This window comes from Kogia breviceps, chromosome 8, assembly GCF_026419965.1.
Source record: "Kogia breviceps isolate mKogBre1 chromosome 8, mKogBre1 haplotype 1, whole genome shotgun sequence".
Taxonomy (NCBI): domain Eukaryota; kingdom Metazoa; phylum Chordata; class Mammalia; order Artiodactyla; family Physeteridae; genus Kogia; species Kogia breviceps.
Window position 1 is genome coordinate 63,292,816 of NC_081317.1, and position 21,184 is coordinate 63,313,999.

Below are 21,184 nucleotides of genomic sequence, written 5' to 3' on the forward strand. Positions count from 1 at the left end.
TGCACACATAGTGACAGACCAAGCTGTGGGCCTATATGTGTTAGTTGTGTTCTAGTTCTTGATCTGAGTGTTGATTACATGAGCATTCATTTTGTGATAATTTATTGAGCTATATACATTTGTACTTTTACTAGTTTCTTGTGTGATTTATAACTCACAATAAAGAAATAACCTAAAATGTAAAAAGGAAAGAAAAATACCAAACATTTTCTATGGCTCTCATGAGAAGAACTAAAATCCAGAGACAGAGGCTTTGTACCTTTGAAGCCAGGTTCTCTCATAATACAACAAAATCCACTGCTTGCTCCTCTCAAGTGAACCACTGGTCTTCTCAAATGATTCTAAGCTCTAGAGAAAAATTTTAATAGATTCGTTCTGGCCAATTTGTTACCAATTAGTGGTCCAGCATTATGTATGTAATTCTAGACAGATAACCTAATTTGAATGCTGTGGCAATAAGACTCAGACACATATTTAGAGACACAGAAAACTGTATACACACAGTATCAAATTTTCCCATTCATTGTTATTCTTCATTCTCTTTTATAGAAAGATAGTTTTTTCAATACTTGTATAATATGTAATTTCAAACTTAATTCCCAAGGTAAAAGGAAAAGGTGATAATCATATGTTTAAAAAATAATCTCCTTTATTTTATAGAATAATGGTTAGAAGTTCAATATTTCTGCTCAAACACAGAGGCAGGCATATTTACAAAAGGCCTCACAGTGTTTGCCATTGCCTTTACACAAGACAACATTTATAAAACCTTTGCATCCCACAGCAGGTGCTAGATCTTCTTTTGGGAATATGTGCTGTTCAGATAGTGCCTTTTATTTGAACTTCAAATACCTTAAAAACATAGAGGCTGCATTTAAATATAATTTGGAAATTAAAACACTTTTATTTTTGTCATTATAATATCTTACATGGATTTACTTTTCAAAAATGAATCAAAGTCAAAACTAATGACTGTCTGATACCAACAAAGGCAGAAAAATGGTAAAACGTTTTTAAAAATGAAGCTTTGGTCTGCCTAGCTCATAAGAAAAGTAAATACATGTAATAAGTATTTGAAGATTTCAAGTATATTTAGTAATAGTCTACCTTCTCTTGAGAATCTGAAGAATTAAACTGAATAATTATGGTCACCTGAATAGTTGGAAACATATTTTCAAGATCTAGACTGTATTTTCTTTGTCTTTGTTTATTTAATGGCACAATATGAGATTAAATAAACACTACAATTTAAGTGAAAAACATATTTTCACCTAGAAAAATGGTGTCCTAAGGTATTTTCATCAGTCTACAATATTTATAATTGTAATAATGTTACAGAATTATTTTAAAAAATTGTGTATCTATTTTTAAAACAAGAAAACTAAAGTAACTTTTTTCTCTCTATTTTTCTAATTAGGCTTGGACTCCTGGATCATCCAGTGACTTCAAAATTCTGGTAAGACACTTTTTTTTTTCTATAGTACTGTCAATATTTTCATTTCTTTTGCCACAAATTTTGGGAGGTTATCTTTCTTTTTATCTCAGACTTAATCCTTTTTTCTTATTTCTCCCCTCATTTCCATCCCCTGAGGTTGAATCTCCTAAAGCCAATAGTAGAAGGTCAATTACCTCTTAACCCATATGGGATGATCTGTTAAGTCCAGATACATCTTGAAGATTCAGCTTCATGGGTCAGGAGAATATTCCAAGGAGGGGTAGCATTTGTTTCTTAAGGAAACAAAAATCACCACTGAAACAGTCTGAGATAGGAAAAATAATTATTCAGGTAAGATGCAGAGAATATCAATCTGAAAATTTTTCTTTTAAAATAGATCAAATGCAACAGCAAAATAAAAATCACAGAGGGACTGAGTATGATAGCAGAATTTTTAAAAAGATTTTCATTTCTACAATGTCGATATTATAGTTTACATATTATGGAACTAGAAATACACTGAAGGCACTGCATTTTTCAGCATGAAAACTCTTAAAATTTGTATGGTATTTGCCTGGTACATATATTATAGGCATGGGGAAGAGAGATTGTTTAATTAAAAAGATGACTGGTTGAGGTAGAAGTTTTTCTATAAGTTGTCTATAAGTTGTATTTTCCCAAACATCAGCTTATATCTTACACTCCACCCAGTGTCTTTCTTTTCCCTCCAAATATTATAGAAATGTTGCTCACAATCAAATTCATGTATTGGTTTACTACTATGTTCTGAATATATGCAAGATTATAAAACATTGTTTATCTCATATTTTATCTTATTTAGTTTTTCTCAATAATACTCTGGTGTGGATTCTTACTCTTGCATAACATGGGAGTCCACAACTTACCTGATTTCTAGAGTCACGCTTTCTATAATACTCAGCCAAGAATACTATGAAATTTCAACTAGATGCATTGCAGAAGTACAGTCTTATACATCATTCTTTACTAATTATTGGATATTGCTAGGTTAGAATGGGAGGGTGGTGAGAGTTCCACGTGTCTTTGTTATTGTGTATGACCTGTTGCTCCCAGATTCTTCTCAGGGTTTCCAAACTAGTGTCTTCTGGTCATCTTATCATGACTTTTCTGTGCTACTTCAAGCCATATCCAGTCTATACCTTCTGCCAAACAGTAACAAAGTTGACACTATGCATTCTCATGAGGATAAGGGTTAACCTCCTATCCCTTTAACACTTTCTGCAAATAGAGAGCTTTGCTTAAGTATTTGATTTATTATGATGAAAACTGGGATACAGGATTTCATAATTTCAATGTTTCCTGGATTTTTCCCCATCCTAAACCTTCTCTTAGTTGCATTTTTGGGATCTGGACATGCCTCCTGTAATTATCCTTTTTCTCTGAACTCTACCTGCCTAAGTCATTTAAGCTGAACGTGTGTTCTTGCAATTCTCATCATCACAGTTGTCTTCTGGGTATTCTTCTTCTAACTTATCTCATTTCTAATCCATTTCATAAAACACGGATGATTGATCGAAAACAGCACTTATCCTCATACTTCTATATCTTGCCCTATTGCCTATAAGGATTTTTTCCCCTGATCTGTTATATATGTGATAATTGAGTTCTGCCACACTTATTCAAAAACAGTCTTCCTTGAGCACATACAAGAAACTCAAAGCTAAGTTCTTTCCTCTCATGGCCCCCATCGTCATTATGTCAACTTCTGTGAATGGAGTGGTCCTCCTTGTCTGCCTATACACCCATGTTCTGTTCATCTCTCAGGGCCAAGTTCAACTCCAACTCCCATTTTCTCCTGAAATTCTTCATTGCTTTAAATATTGTGGTTTGATTCCCCACCTCCCTGAACTCTTTATTTTCAGGATCACAAAGTTTAGCACTTTAACTTGTACTGTCTTGTGTTCTAAGGTTCTTGTATTGAGTGCATATTTTCTACTTAGTAATTTTGCAAGCTTGTTAAATGAGGTGGGAATGCCCTCTTGTGCCATTTATACAGCATACCTTACATATTGCTCTGTGTTTAGTAGTTCCTCAATAAATATTTTCAATTGACTGACTTATTTAGGATCTTACGTGTACTCACTATACTATAAAGCTCAAACCTGACACTTAATTTCTATATTGTTTGCTTCTATCCAATTATGAGTTTTAGTAGGAAAAAAAATGCCTCGAATATGGAGGATGATTGATAAATAATTCTGAATTTATTTCATGTAATATTGATACAGTCTAGAAAACTGTTTTTAGAGTACAATTCAGTGAAAAGAAAATAAATGTAAAATTCAAACTAGAATAGTATTGAAATGTAAATGATAATATGCAACTATTACAAAGTAAAAGAAATAGAACTATCTTCTATTCATTATCATATAATTCTCAAGCTTAAAAAATAATATTTGTTCTGGAACTAAATGCCAGCAATAAAAATTCACTTCCATATGAAGAGCTAATACAGTCCACGTTGAAGTTGAAAATATTTACAGAAAGCCTTATTGCAGCATTTTTCCACTTACATAAAATAATGTGTTTAATGCTTATGATTCACTGAATTTTGTATCTGTGTGTGCAATTGCAGCAATCTGTTCCAATTCATAATTTTTTTTTATTTTCTGCACCTGGGGTTTGGACCTTTTAAGAGGTCAAACTAATAACACATGCACAGTTATGTACAGTTGAAGGGAATTCATATTTTTAAGGATTCACTGTGTATCAAGTGCTTTTTTAAATGTATGTAGTCTCAGTTCTACCTTCCAGTCATACACCAAGGCATGCATTTTGTTCATCATTTCAGAGCTGAGGAGACTAAAGGTCAGAGAGGTTAGTTCATCTACAATCACTTAGTTGTGATGCTGAGATTTCAGTCTATTTCTAGGATGCCGAAGACGTCACTGAGATGTCTTCCCAAAGAAAATTTACCCCAGTATGCTTTTAATAATATCCAGTTCTACATATATTGGAGTAGCACCCCTGGCTTGCAGTCCTTAAGAAAATTGATACATAAGTGGTTAACATGAGATTTAGTCTTTTGTACTTTATAGTTATTTGAGAAGATGAAAATCCTGCTTACTTTAAATCCAAGGGTGGGAAAATTGTCACTGTCTATGCCCAAGTTGTATGTTTGCATGTATGTATTATATAATATATATCTTTTATATCATATCTATATCTATCATATTTATATTTATACACATACATACATAGTTATGTCATTAATAAACAAAACAGAATCTACATAGTGGAAACCCACATAACCCTTCTGTAGTTAGACTACGGTGATTAATGAATGTTTCATTCACTTATTCATGTTCTCAGTTTTTTAATGCAAATTTTATGTAGGTTTGGCCATCCTGATTGTTTAAATAGTATTACAGACAACCTGCAGATTACATTCATGTGCTTAGTATTAGTCATGGAATTTCTTTCAAATGATATAAATTATTCAACTGAGTATTGCATTTTCTAAGAATTGAGTGCAGTCTCTAATATAGAGGGTTTAAAAATATTTCTTGGACATATACCAAAATATCCGTATGTTGTAAAGTATTCCCTCATCAAGAATTAAATGTTTGGTGTTAAAATACTGTGTTTTCTAAGGGTCTTAAGTTGTATTTAAAAACTGAAGGGAACAAACAACATGAATATGCCTACCTCATAGTTCTAAATTAGGAAACATACAAAAATATTTTGTTATTCTCCATTTATAGTTATTATAAAATATTGGCTATATTCCCCTGTTGTACAATATATCCTTATAGCTTATTTTATACCTAATAGTTTGTACCTCTTAATCTCCTACCCCTATATTGCCCCTCCCCCTTCCCTCTCCCCACTGTTGACTACTGGTTTGCTCTCTGTATCTGTGAGTCTGCTTCTTTTTTGTTATATTCACTAGTTTGCTATATATTTTAGATTCCACATATAAATGATATCATTCAGTATTTGTCTTCCTCTGATTTATTCCACCCAGCATAAGACCTGTCAAGTCCATCCATGTTGCTTCAAATGGCAAAATTTCATTCATTTTTATGGCTGAGTAGTATTCCATTGTCAATGCATACCACAGCTTCTTTATCCATTCATCTGTTGATGGAAACTTAGGTTGCTTCCATATCTTCGCAATTATAAATAAAGCTGCTGTGAAAATTGGGGTGTATGTATCTTTTTGAATTAGTGTACTTGTTTTTTTTTTTTTTTTTTTTTTAATATATACCCAGGAGTGAAATTGCTGGGTCATATGAGAGTTCTATTTTTAGTTTTTTTTGAGAAGCCTCCATACTGTTTTCTACAGTGCTTATACCAATTTACATTCCTACCATCAGTGTATGAGAGTTTCCTTTTCTCCACATCCCTGCCTACATTTGTTAAATGTGTTCTTTTTGCTGACAGCCATTCCAACAGCTGTAAGGTGATATCTCATTATGGTTTCGATTTACATTTCCCTGATGGCTAGCAATGTTGAGCATCTTTTCATGTGCCTGTTAGCAACCTGCATTTCCTTTTTGGAAAAATGTCTATTGGTTCTTGTACCCATTTTTTAATTGGGTTGTTTGTGTGTACTTCAATGAAAAAGTAAAAATTAAATACTTTGTCAATTTTATGAAAATATACAGGTATTAAAATTATCTTCAATGTTAGCTTGTTATTGTGATGCAAATTGTCATGATGTGAACATAAATTATATGTTCAGGGACCAAAGAAAGGAATCATAATCTCATCAATTCATTTATTCATCTCTCACATCTTATTGACTAACTTATTTGTGCAAACAATCTGATAGAGGTTAGGTAGTATAAAAATGATGTGATTGAGTTCAAGGACTGTCATTTTATGTGTTCTGAGTAATTGTGGTGCTTTTATTTATTTTTAAAATTGGTGTCAACTAAAGTTCTCAATGTTTGTTTTAGGCCTTTCATTTTTTCCCTTCACCTTGCTAGGATACCAGGTTATTGGACAGTATGAGAGGCATCATTAGTGCCCATCAGTATTTGGGTTTCCTTTCATTCTTGACTAACAGGGAGATGATATTTTCCTTCTACCTTACGGTGAGGTGGGGCATGTGATTATTTCTGGCCAATGAAAACTGGAAGAGAAGTGTATCACTTTGGGGCAGAGGAGGTGAAAAGACCCTGTGTACTTTCTAGTCTCTCTCTGCCTGTACAGAAGAGACATCAGTTTGAGATAACAGAGCCACAGTAGTAAATCATCCTGGATCTCTGAGTCACCTGATGGAAGAAACCTGCTGTGGCAAGACACCTAGTTCCAGAGCCAGTGTATAAGAACAAGAAGTAAATTATTTGTTTTAAGCCACTGAGTTCTTGTTTTTCGTTTTGTTTTCATTTTTTGGTTTTGGTTTGTTACAGCAGCCTAAAACCTGATCAAACTAATCAAATGGTTCTTGTGAAAATGGGCATCTTAGTATTTATGTAATTTTGAAATCTGGAGCCATGTTTCCAAAGGTATATTTTGGCAATATTATTTTTAACTTTAAAATAGTTTTCTCCTGTCACCAAATAATCTGAGGTACTACTTACATAGTTATCATAGCAGGTAACAAAGGCTCCCAAAATAAAAGGCTTGGGAAAATCTGTACTAAAATATTTAATAAAAAACAGCTATTACTTACTTACCAAATATCTTTAGAATCAAACAACATGAAGAAGGGAAAAGACACAAACGAATATCTAAATTTAAAATGGTACACTTTCCAATTGAAAAATGAACAGTATTCTTGTAATAATGCTTTTAGTTCTTTAAACTTAACTGTCCTTAGGTAAGATCCATATTAAGGACCATAAAATAATCATTTCCTTTTTCCTAAGTTAAAAAGAGTCTCCATGTCTTAGATGATTTTATTTTGGTAGGGTATTCAGAGTAATCTTTGTTCAAATTTTTCCTCTTTGAATTGACCTGAAGCAACACCTCTTCCTATGCCTATTTTGTTTTGTTTTGTCTTATACAGTGGAAGCTTCCATGTGCTAATTCAGTTTGACTTTTTTTTTTCAGTTTAACTTTTTAAGAGATTTAATAATTTAAATGCCACTAACATGCCAACTAGCATCATTTCTACAACAACTAATTAATTAAGCATACCCTCCTTTCTTCACACATAGGAGTGGAGATCAAAAATAATTGTATACAATTACCTGGAACTAAAAGGATTTAAATCCACTACCATGGAAGGGAGCACAACAAATTACACCTCATCATATTTCATGTTAATCATAAAAGTCTCCCAAAAAACAATTGTGGGACATTAAAATCTACCTCTATAATGTTGATTCAACTTCTAAGAAGCAGAGTCATTACATCTGGAATTCAGTCTGACTTGAGTGGCACATCCCTTCAACAACTTCCATTAATTTTGTATCTCCTCATTCTTCTCACCTAATTTCACCTTCAGGATTGGATTTCAAAAAAAAACTTTCTCAAAGCAGCACATTCCATTTTGGGAGAATTAGTTATTAAACATACTTCCTTAGCATTGAGCAAAAATTATGTCATATTAGTAGTTTGCTTCTCAGGATGGCATAGAGCTTGCACATTTGCTAATAACAATCCTTAGTTGGATTCTATTAGTGTCAGTAACTAGACTGTATGCATAAATGTCCTTTTAGTGGAAAGGTACTTTATCTACTTTTTTATTTAAGTCACTCTCATCTAACATATGTTAATAAATGCTTTTATGAAAATAATTTAAATAGGGATTCTAGTAAATCTACTGAAATTATCTATCTTAGTACTAATATTCAATATTTGGAAAGAACATTTTGTGGTTAATTAAGCATGGCATCCCCTGCTTGATTTCTTGCCTGCTGTCCTAAGTCAAGCAGTACTTCTCCAGGTGTTCATAAAAAATAGGAACACTACCCTAGTTTTTTATGGATTTTTAAAACTCCCTGTTTATTGTTCCATTTGTTGTTGTATGTTACTTCCTCTGTCTTGGGTACTCAGAATGCCAGACTTACTGTCCAAGAAGTATCAAGTGATATCAGGAAAACTCTACAATTGGCAGCTGATGCCCCTCCCCTTCTCATCCTTCTCCTTGTGTTTTTCAGAGGGACTCTTAGACAATCATTTCCACTTTGTCCCAGCCTGAAAATCACTCCTGCAATATAAACTCTAGTATCAAAAAATGATAAATGCCTTAAAAAGTTGCCACAAACATGGTGAGGTGTATGAAAATGTCTTTCTGTATATTATTTCTATTTTCTAGTCATGGTGAATTGGTTTACAATTTTTTGCTAGTGGGATGTGTATGGTAGAAGTTGTCTTTCACAATTTCAGAAATGAGGCAGGAACAGGAAATGTGAAAAGGTAATAAAATGATTGAGGTTGAAGAAAGGCAATACCTTACGGTATGTTTAAGTTTCCTGAAAAAATCAAGCATAGACTTTTGTAAGTGATCTTATATACTGTTGTTTATCACCATTCTCAAATATTAATTTACTGTCAAATATGTTAACCTATTCTATTTTGTCATTGGCACAGAATATGTTGCTTTGTCTATATCTATTGCTAATTATACTAAGTCCTCTCAAATATTTATTTTTTTAATTCATTTAAATCTTCTTTCTACCTAGTAATATAGTTCTATTAATAACATGTTGAAGGCAGTATCCCCAAAAGGACCACTAATTTTCAGTGTTCAGGCATGTATGATGTCATACATATGCACTTGTATTTTTGACGTGTCTTTATCTTTTTTACCATAACCATCAAAATTGCTTTGAATTTTTATGTGATCTTGTTTTATATACTTAGTTATTATGTAAAATTTTACAGTAGCCCATGTAGACACTTACAATGATTTCTAGAAAGCAAGCTTAAAGAAAATTATAGCATCTTGTTGTAGGTACTGAACAATGGTAAGCGGCAAGGTGTGTTGGCTTTAAGGGACTGGGACTGTGCTAATAGGACTAAATATGGAGACTTCTATACTGTCCTGCCAATGGCTACCCACCCAGCCTCTATCCTAGTTTCTGAGATACCCTTCTCTCCTGGATATGTGTACCGGTTCCTAGATATTGAAAACACATAAAGGCTTGCTACGTGTCCGTGGCAATTGTATTTTTACCATATTGATCTCTGACAGTGAGGACTTTTTTGATGTAAGGTGGAACGGAGAGAACCAAGGAGGTTTCTGGGAAAGATCATAATAGAAGATTAATTCTGGGGTAATATTTTCTTGGTATTTATGACACATCAGTGCTCTGTGAAATAGATGTGCAAGCAGTTCATAACCAGAGCATAGGATTTATTTTCCTTACCAAAACTTTGACAAGTCAATACATCATGTTTCATACTTAGGTAGCTATGTAGTTGCTACAGGACTCAACACTGGATAGGTTGGGTTTTGTCTCTGCTCTTGTCTGATTCTCCTAGTCATCTGCGTCTCTAAAACTGTCTTCTGCTAGAAAAGACTTAGCATAAAACTTCCAGTTATTTAAGTCCTGCAATTTGTCATTAATTTTCACAAAAAAAGTATTTGCCGCAGAAAAACTTCTCAAATATTTCCTCTTCTTGGAAAAAAAAAAAAAAAAAAAGAAAATGTGGACATTTTGTCATATCAAAGTGTGTCTGAATAATTGCAAATACTTTCTATCCTGAAAAGGAAATCAAGAAAGCTGGGTAAAGGGACTATGTTAAAACATAAGGGTATTACTATACTGGCAAGTCTCCCTCAGGAACATTCATGAATACCTTACTTCAGAAATAAGCAAAACCATCTTTTAAATTATACATCCAAAAGTCTTATTTAGTATTCACAACTCAAAATGTTATATAAGGTTGCATATTTTGTTTTCTGTGCCTTTGCCGATGACTTTTCATTCCACATTCCAGTGCATTAAAATGGTTCAGTACCATAATTCTTAACACTAATTAGATTAATGCACCCTTCTAATGAAGACAGAAATGACCTGAGTGGCAAACAGCTGAGGTTTTAGCAAGAACTCATGACACCCCAATGTCCATCTCTTTAAAAACTCTACTGTGGAGAATTGAAACACATGGCATCATCATTCCAGAATCCTAAAGTCAGACTTAAAAATACATTAGTAAAGTTGTACGTTTACCTTTTTCTTAGTAGTCTCACTTGCCTTTTATCAAAACATATAGCCTTTTCCTATTTGCTTGCCAAGTCTAGAATATCGAAGTCAAATTCTGCTCTGATGGTGGAAAACAGAACAAGTTTCTAGTGGCTAAACGTGCTTCCTGGAGAATAAAGACACAATTCAAGTTTTACTGTGGCATGGTTTTGTTCTGATTTATTCCTATTAAGAAGTAAGGCTATTTTTTCCTCGTTAAAAATAGTATAGTCCTTAATTCTCCCTTCTCCATTGGTCACATTTAGGAGTATCATTTTAGGGGTTTTATTTTATGCTATTATTATTTTACAGTGTTTATTCTGACCATGTAGCATATACAATTTTTAAATTTAATAAGTAGAATCTTAGATATATTCTTGGAGAATATTCTATAATCCTCTGTTGCAACTTCCCATCCACTTCTCCCTGCTGTTTTAATGTAGCAAATGAAGACAGATTTCTCAATAAGGAATTATTTGTATGGGAGTAAGGGTCATTTATGGAGATGCTGTTAATTTTTCAAGGTTACCCCAATCACCTAATTCAAAACAATACATAGTCGTTCTATATATGCTTAGTACACTGCCTAGATTTCCTACGTTTGTCTTGATTTAAGTGTTTTGCCTTCATATCCTTAAGTAAATAAGACCTTAAACCACCAGGTCACTTATTCTTGCTTTGAAAAAATATGACTATGAAAATGATATTGTGCTCTAGGAGTGCCTTCATGATCCTTGAGCTCGAGCTGTAGGTCAGCTCTACTATGGACTTTCCTATGACGTTTGACAGACAAATTAAAGCCTCTATGTCTCAGTTTTCTCCTCTGTGAAATGAGTCTATGTAATTATTACCAAAATTATTTTCAACTCTAATGATCTATTTTGGATAAAAATGCTCAACCCCACCCTGTCTATTATCTCGGTAAATAGTTACAAGATGTCATCTTAAATTCTCACCAAAGCTCATGCAGACTTGAGAGTGGACATCCTGACAGCATGATGGTGTTTTTATCTTCACTGTTGATCTTTTTGTTTCCTTTTCATGCTTGCAAGTCATTTTCTTTTATAAAGGAAAATATTTTGGTGTACTTTCTTTACAGAGTGCCAATGGAGAGCTCAAGTATTTATTTTATACTTACATCTATTCTTTGACATACTAAAGGTGAATTTTATGTTTGTAAAACATATGCTATTATCTCTCAAGCTTCCATAATAGAAAAGAGCAGAATTCCTTGACCTGCTGATGATTTAACACCAATGCTCAATTCACCATAGGGATGTAAGGAAATTTTAAGGAGGGTATTTTCTGAGAAGTTAGGAATGATTCGAATTTTTACTCAAGATTGACTTAGAGAAAAATTGAATCTTTTGTTTCAAGTCTTTCACTACCAGTTTTTTAACATTATATTTTGAGTCTTAAAAATATATACTTTTTACCATGAGAGTATTACAGCCAGAAGTATCAAATAGTTTTTATGTTCCAATGTGCTTTTTATAAATGGATTGTCTGATAATCGAAAGGGGGGGTGGTTACCACACCAAGTATAATTGCTTCCATCTACTGCACGGAAAACTGGCTCATTCTTCCCATCATTCCCTAAACTGTCCAAGGCTTGCAGGACTGAGTTATGGAATAAGTGCCTCTGCTCCACATCCGTGGTAAACTTTCCCTTGGAATCACAAGACACTTTGGCTTACAATCTTTCTTTCCGTTTCTTTCTGTTATTTTCAAAACTGAAGTTACTGGATTGTGGTTGAAATGGCCACCAAAATGATGTAAACAAAATGAGTGAGCTTAATGCATTCTTTCTTTGAAAGATAAACTCATTAAAAAGTTTATTAGCACTGGTTTGATTATGAAATTGTTTCATTTTATTCATGTCTCTGCTTAATATCTGTTTGGAATAGGATTTTGAAAATATGTTCTTTTTCATGCTGAGGTGAAAGTGCTCATTGTTACAAACAAATGCATTCTTATAGTAATGTGATGCATTCTATTCTTCATCTACATATCAAGTATCTGTAAGTTGAGCATTTTCATGGCTTTAATATATATTCCATCTTTTTTAGTTTTATCTGAAACAGGTGTTCGTTCTTTGATTCTAGAAATGAACCATATTTCAGTTAGCATAGTGCCCTCGAGATCCATCCATGTTGTTGCAGATGGCAAGATTTCATTCTTTATTTATGGCTGAATAATATTCCACTATATATTTATATTTATTTATTTTTATATATTTTTGCACACACACACACACACACACACACACACACACACACACACACCACATTTCTTTATCCATTCATCCATTTGATAGACATTTAGGTTGTTTCCATGCCTTGGCTATTGTAAATAATGCTGCAGTGAACATGGCAGTGCTGATGTCTTTTTGGATTAGCATTTTATTTTCTTAAGATACATACACAGAAGTGGAAATGCTGGATCATATGATAGTTTTATCTTTAACTTTTTTGCAATTTCCATACTGTTTTCCTTAATGGCATACCAATTTACATTCCCACCAACAGTGAACCAGGGTTCCCTTTTCTCCACAGCCTCACCAATACTTACTTTTATCTTTTTGATAATAGTCATTCTGATAGGTATTGGGTGATACCTCGTGGTTTTGATTTACATTTTCCTGATGATTAGTGATGTTGAAAATTTTTTCATGTATCTGTTGGTATCTGTATATTTTCTTTGGGAAAAAAAGTCTATTCAGATCCTCTGCCCACTTTTTAATCAGATTGCTTTTTTGCTGTTGAGTTGTAAAAGTTCTTTATATATTTTGAACATTAACCCCTTGTCCGAGCTATGATTTGGAAAGACTTTCTCCCATTCCATAGGTTACTTTTTCATTTTGTTGATGGTTTCTATTTCTGGGCCATATTTTTTAGATAGAGGTAGTCCCACTTGTTTATTTTTGTTACTTTGGCTTTTGGGGTCAAATCCAAAAAACTCATTACCAAGACTGATGTCAAGAGGCTTACTGCCTGTTTTCCTTTAAGAATTTTATGGTTTCAGGGTTCAAGTCTTCAATCTATATTGAGTTTATTTTTGTATGTGGTGTAAGATAATGGTCAAGTTTTATTCTTTTATGTGTAGCTGTCCAGTTTTCCCAACACTGTTTATTCAAGATTCTGCTCTTTCTTCATTGTATATTGTTGGTTCCTTTGTCATAAGTTAATTGATCATATATTGATGGGTTTATTCTGGGCTCTTTATTCTGTACCATTGATCTCTGTGTGTGTTTTTATGCCAAATATCATAGTGTTCAGATTACTATAGCTTTGTAATATAATTTGAAATAAGGGAACACGATGTCTCCATCTTTGCTCTTCTTTCTAAAGATTGCTTTGGGTACCCAGGATCTTTAGTGGCTCCATACAAATTTTGGTTTGTTTGTTCTATTTCTGTGAAAAATGCCATGGAATTTTAATAAGGATTGCATTGAATCTGTATGTTGCTTTGGGTAGTATGGGCATTTTAAGAATATTAATTCTTCCAATTCATGAGTACAGAATAATTTCCTATTTATTTGTATTGTCTTCATTTTCTTTCAACATTGTGTTATAGTTTTCAGTACACAGGTCTTTTACCTCTTTGGTTAAAGTTATTCCTAAGCATACTACTCTTTTTGATAAAATTACAAATGGGATTATTTTCTTAATCTCTTATAGTTCATTATTAGTATATTAAAATGCAACCGATTTTTGTATATTAACTTTGTATCCTGGAGTTTTACTAACAGATTTGTGTGTGTGTATGTGTGTGTTTGGTTGGAGTCTTTAGGTTTTTCTATATATAGTTTCATGTCATCTGTAAATAATGACAGTTTTCCCTCTTGCTTTCTAATTTGAATGCTTTTTCATTTTTCTTGCCTAGTTGATCTGGCTAGGACTTCCAATACTATGTTGAATAAAAGTGGTGAGAGTAGTCATCCTTATCTTGTTGCTGATCTTAGAGGAACGACTTTGTGCTTTTTATCATTGAGTATGATGTTACCTGTGGACTTGTTATATATGGTCTTTATTATTTTTGGTTCTGTGCTCCCTCTTATCAATGCCTGGTCTGCCTTTTATATATGGCCTTTATTACACTGAGATATGTTCCCTCTATATCCACTTTGTTGAGATTTTTATCATGAATGGATGTTGAATTTTGTCTAGTGTTTTTCTGCATCGATTGAGGTGATCATATGATTTTTATCCTTCATTTTAATGTGGCATATCACAATGAATAATTTGCATATGTTGAATCATCCTTGCATCCCTGGAATAAATCTCACTTGATCATGGTGTATGATCCTTTTAGTGTACTGTTGAATTTGGTTTGCTAATATTTTGAGGATTTTTGCACTTATGTTCATCAGGGACATTGGCTTGTAATTGTATTTTATTTTATTTTCCTGTGGCATCCTTGTCTGGTTTTGGTATAAGGGTAATGTTGGTCTCATGTAATGAATTGGGAAAAGTTCCCTCCCCTTCAATATTTTTGGAAGTGTTTCCTAAGTATGGATATGAATTTTTCTTTAAATATTCAGTAGAGTTCACTAGTTAAGCCATCTGGTCCTGGACTTTTGTTGGTAAGTTTGTCATTCAATCTCATTGCTAGTAATCAGTCTGTTCAGATTTTCTATTTCTCTACAACTTAGTCTTTTGTAGGTTGTATGTTTCTAAAAATTTATCTGCTTATAGGTTGTCCAATTTGTTATAGTAGTGTCCAATTGGTCATAGTAGTCTCTTATGATCCTTTTTATTTCTGTGGTATCAGTTGTGATATGTCCTCTTTCATTTCTGATTTTGAGCCTTCTCCTTTTTCTTTTTCTTTTTCAAACATCTTTATTGGAGTATAATTGCTTTACAATGGTGTATTAGTAGCCTTCTCCTTTTTCAAAATGAGCCTAACTAAAGGTTCATCAATTTATTTTACCTTTGCAAAGAACCAACTCTTTTATTGATCTTTTTTGTTGTCTTTTTAGTCTTTATTTACCTTATTTCCACTCTGATCTTTGTTATGTACTTCCTTCTACTAAGTTTGGTCTTAGTTTGTTCTTCTTTTTCTAGTTTCTTGGGGTGTAAATTTAGGTTGTTTATTTGAGTTTTTCATTGTTTCTTTATGTAGGCATTTATCACTATGAAATTTGCTCTTGGAATTGTTTTGCTGCATCCCATAAATGCTAGTACATTGCCATTTCCATTTTCATTTGTCTCAAAGTATTTTTTAAATTTCTCTTTTGATTTGTACTTAGACCCATTGGTTGTTCAGTAGTATGTTTAATCTCCACATATTTGTGAATTTTCCAGTTTTCTTCCTGTAATTAATTTCTAGTCTGATACTATTATGGTCAAAAATGATGCATGATATGGTTTCAATCTTCTTAAATTTATTAATGCTTGTTTGTGGTCTAACACATAATGTATTCTGGAGAATGTTCTATGTGCACTTGAGAAGAATGTGTATTCTGTTGCTTTGGTATGAAATATTCTGTATATATACCTGTTAAGTTCATCTAGTCTAACACGTCATTTAAGGCCAATGTTTTCTTACTGATTTTCTGTCTAGATGATCTATTCATTGATGAAAGTGGGGTATTAGAGTCCCTTACTATTATTGCATTGTTGTCCATGTATCCCTTTAAGTCTGTCAATATTTGCTTTGTCACTTGCCCATTTTTCAATAGGATTTTTAAAAATTCTTACTGAGTTGTACAAGCTCTTAAACATTAAAATATGTGTATTTTAAGAACATCAAGAGATTTTTGTCTTGTTTTGCAAGTTTGTAATGTATTTTGCTACTCAGAATTTTTTCTGTTGTTAAATTTACTAGTTGCTTCCTCTATTGTTTCTGGTTTTCATGCCATGTTTAGAAAGAATTTCCCTATTTCAAGATTCTATACTAACTCACTTTTCTTTTGCTATTTTCGTGTTTGTTTATTTCATTTCTACTTTGAATTAATCTTAATTTTGCTGCGAAGCATGCCAAAGAAATATAGCTCCATTTTTGTGGCCAAGAACTAGCTAATTGTCTCAATTCCATTACTGAGCAATCGGTATTTCATTCACTGATTTAAATTAGTGAAATGGTATTCTTATTGTCATTATATTTTCCATTTTTATATTTATATGCCAAACTATGTTTCATGCCAATCATAAGAGCTCTCAAAATTGTCTCATATTTGCCCAGAATTGTATGATTATGGACAGAGGCCAAGTCAGTCCTTGCAACTTTCAGTTTGATTTTGAATTAATATTTAGTGTTGCGGTGATTTATCAGAGCAGTTTATACTGTTGCTGTGCACAAATGTATTAATCCAGTGAACCTTCTCTGAAAAATGGTTATAAGACAAAATATACTGTAACCCTATAGGAGTAAAAAAATGCAACTTAATCTAAGCTTTAAATATAGGAAGCTCCAGTGAGGCAAATCACTGTCCCTTATTTCTAAATACTAATTTGTATATAATGAATTTTTCGCTCAAATGGACCACCTGCTTTAAAGATACATTTGTCTCATTATACCAGTATATATCTGTATCAGTTACTTCAGACACAACACTCTATTTTGAATATGAAATTTATATAAGTAGAAAGCTTTCTGGCGGCTAGAAGTAGGGAGGATATTTACCTTCTTAGAAGTTTTTTTTTGAGAGTTTCCCAGCACTTATATTGTAGAGACACAACTATGGAAAAGAAAACCATGATTAACTAGGAAGAGTATGAAATTAAGCCTCACCAAAGCCCCATATTATAAAATTGAAACAAATGACCATAATTTTAGTGAAATCTGCCAACACCATATTGAAGATTTATTCTACCAATATTCTGTTCTTATGTTCCTTAATGTTCCTGTGCTGAAAAGAAGGCGAATGGGTGCTGGCCAGATGACAGCTCTCACAGACCCACTGTGGGCCTCCCCTGCTTCTGATGGGTGCTGCCGTCCCTCTCACAGTTCTACTTCTTCTCCTACAGTGGATCCTCAGTTTTAGAGCATTTGCAGTCTCTTGCTCAGTCAATAAAGTATCTAAGACAAGCATAAATATTCACAGTAGTTCCCAGGGCAGCAGGAAGTACTGAAATTCCTCCTTATCTGATGAAGTGTCCAACCAATGGTTTGTGTAGCAGAATTCCTGAGGAGTATCTAGAATGCAGGACCAGTTTCTCCTGTGTTTCTCGGAAGCTTACCATTAAAAAGAAATAATTAAAAGAAAAGAGTATGAAAGAAATAGTTTATATAGTATCTTCCTTGATCCAGACAAGTGGGTGATTTGGAATGCTTTGCATTTATTTATTTATTTTTTAAGTGAGCCATCCTTTCATGGGCCAGCTCTATTTTAGTTCTAATTCTTTAAGATGTCAGAGATTAATCTCTCTTGGCCTTAAACTACCATTAATTTATAGTATGAACCCTGTATTTTGCACTTGGCATAAGCTCACTGTTATTGTAAATTTTCCCTCTTTGTTTATGATAACTTTCCACTCCATTCACTGTAAGTAAGCAAGGACAGAAGTATGGTACATATTTTTTGCTGTTCTTCATAGTGTGTGGCATAAGCTCTAGAGATCTAGGAGGACAAGTGACATTCTTGATGCTTCTTAGCATTCTTCCGTGGTTAGAACCATAATCTCCCCACCCCAGATGTCCTCAGGCTTTGATTCTGTCTTGTTTCAACAACATACAAGAAAAAAAACTTACACCTTTAAGCTTTGTTATTAAACAAAAAATATTAAAAACTTTATGTCTGAGCTTATCTGGCAAAAATAAGATGCAAGGCCATGAGCATTTTATTTTTAAAGTAGCAAGTGTGGACATCAGTGCAGTGGATCATTTTCAATAAATAATCTTGCCCATTTATAGCTATTTTACTTAAAAGTTTGTGTATGGATTAAAAAGTGCTGAATAGTAGGATTGTTTTTCAAGGATTTGAACAAGTCAAATTGGACTAGATTAGTGGCTAATTTAGCAAATGAGTTGTTTATTAGTGTATTGTATATTCCTCATCCCTCATAGGCTTCATCTTTTCAGTTCTGGCACTATAGCAATCACCTAACCTTCTATTGAAAACAGTTAATAAGCACGATAAAAAATGTTTTATGGACGTTTTTAAAAAGCTAGATTAGGTAATAGGTTACTTTTGATGTGTTTTTTAGGTCCTCTTGGTATGTTATTGGGTTTCAAGTGCTCAAGTGGAGCAAATAAATTTGCATTATTCTGGGACCAATGGGATAAACTGAAAAAAGCTTTTGTCAGTTTAAATGGTTTAAAGCTTTTATTATAGTATCTGAAGGAAACATGTCTGTTCAAAAACAGTAATGTGTCACAAATAGATGTGTTACCTGGCAGAGATTTGCTGTCAACAAGTAGTTAGGAATGTTTTTCTTGACAAGCTGAGGAAGGAACCTTTTCTCGTGGGGTAGTGTTTCTCCTTCCCTGAGGGTTTAATTTGTTTTTGACAAAAAGAGAGAATATCGTGCTTTTGGTAGCATGGAAATTAAAAATATTAATGAACTGAAGTAAAAAGTAAAATAAACTTTTTTTTTTTTAATCGCAATCAAAGTTTATGTTCATATCTCAGACTTGTCAGACTGTCTATGTGCCTCTAGGCTGAAGCAATAAGGGAGAAAATGTGATGAATTTTATTTCTTCGAGCTTATGGTTATTGCTGTTTTCTTTTAGAAATGGGAAATGTTATTGTTTCCTTCCCAGTCCAGATGGCTACTATTTGAATGAGAGAAAATATTCAATGGGTATTATTGTCTTTTATTATAGTTATTTTATATTTGGTTTCATATGTCATAGAAACTCAAAATTAACTTCTGCATATTAAAATCAATGAAAAACTAGTTTGAGTCTGTGTGTTGCTAAGCTGGCGCAAGATCTCAAAGCACTAACGCTGGATTGAATCCTAAAGGAAAAAGTACATACGTTCATGCATCGAAAAGACAGTATTTGTGTTGAGGGCACTATTACCGGTTTATTTTCCCAGGGAACGACTCTTCATATAGTTGGATATAGCTGTTTGGCTTAGAAGTCATGCCTTGACTCTGAAGCAAACCTGTCTAATTATTTAAGCTATGCAAATTCATTTCACTTGTAACCCACAGTAAGAGTTATTTGAATAAACCAGTGTTTCTCAACCTTCATATGGTTGACATTGAAGACTGTCGTGTATATCGTAGGATGTTTAGCAGCATCTCTGGCTTCTATGTACTACATGCAGTAGCAACCTACCAGTACTAACAGTCAAGAGTGTCTCTAGACATTGCCACTGTCACATGGATGCTAAAATTTCCCTTTGTTGAGAACCACTAAAATAAAGTGGCTGTAATTAATAGAAATCATTTTGCCCAGTATATGTTCTATCTCTGACAATCAACCCTTAAAATGAGATAATAAGTAATCTAAGTTTTTATTTGACTTTTTAATTTTTATTGTTGCTAGAGTTAAATTTTAATCCACTGAAAATTACAAAGTAGACAGCAACAAATCACTTGTTATAAGCATATATATGACATATGTGATATACTATCTATATATATCAACTAACCTCTATATATACATCTATTTATCCTCTGATTGGTATCAACTCATGATAATAACTTAGGTACATTTCTGCATGTTTTCAAATTAAAATAGTATAGTCTTGTTTAACCTAAAAGAATTTCAAAATAAAATGAGATTTAGTTAAAATTTCCTTTGGTAAATAAAAATTTCCAGTTCTCTTATGAGTCTTTTTAATTAGCAATCAAAACTGTACAAAAAAAGTCTTATTAGAATTGACAATACAAAATCTTTTAATGAAGTTAGAGTGATCTTAAATAAAGAAGCATTCCTTTAAATTCACTGAATTGTTACCCAATTCATAATTAGGAATTAAATAGTTGGAATAAAATCAGTCAAGTTTCTGTCTGGCTTTGCTAAGAATTGAATTACATTATTGTAGGCCTAAATCTTTAGTAAGTTTCTGAATCATTCTTTCATTGTTACAGTTGACCCCTGAACAATGTGAAGGTTGGGGCACAGACCCTTCATGCTATTGAAAATTCATGTGTAGCTTACTGTCGGCCCTCCATATGTGCAGTTCCTCATCCATAGATTCAGCCAACACTGCATCATGTAGTACTGCAGTATTTACTATTGAGAATAATCCATGTATAAGTGAACCGGCACAATTCAAACCTGTGTTGTTCAAGGGTCAACTCTAATTACCTCTTGATACGTGAAAGAGCAAAAGACTTAAATTTTAGAGTTCTGGGGTTTTTCCCTCCTTATGCTACTGATCAGCTATTTAAATAAGCCAAGCTACTTAACCTCATTTGAGCTTGAGTTTCTTTAAAGTAAAAATGGAGTAGTATGCCCTCCTACTTACTTTACACCTCTGTAACAAAGATCAAATAAGACATTAAACTATATCCACTTGCTACACAAATAAATTCATCTCACTTGGGCATGTTTTCTACTTAGTAAAATGGCATTCATAGTAGTGACACTAGAGACCTATTCTCTATGTTTTACACAATAGGTAACAAGATCTACTTGCAAAAAGCCTATGCTTGTTGGATGTGATCAAAACAATTGCTTTCTACTGAACTGCAGTATATTTAGACTAGAAGATAGTTTCATA

General features: G+C 33.1%; 1 protein-coding gene across 47 annotated transcripts in view; it reads left to right on the forward strand.

Annotated features, from left to right (window-relative positions):
• Positions 1-21,184, forward strand: part of PTPRD (protein tyrosine phosphatase receptor type D) — a 2,126,684-nt gene that overhangs the window by 802,537 nt on the left and 1,302,963 nt on the right. For all 47 annotated transcript variants that reach the window (XM_067041545.1, XM_067041546.1, XM_067041519.1 and 44 more), the window contains one exon: positions 1,418-1,456. The gene's annotated coding sequence lies outside the window, so the exon portion shown is untranslated. The remainder of the gene's footprint in view (positions 1-1,417; positions 1,457-21,184) is intronic.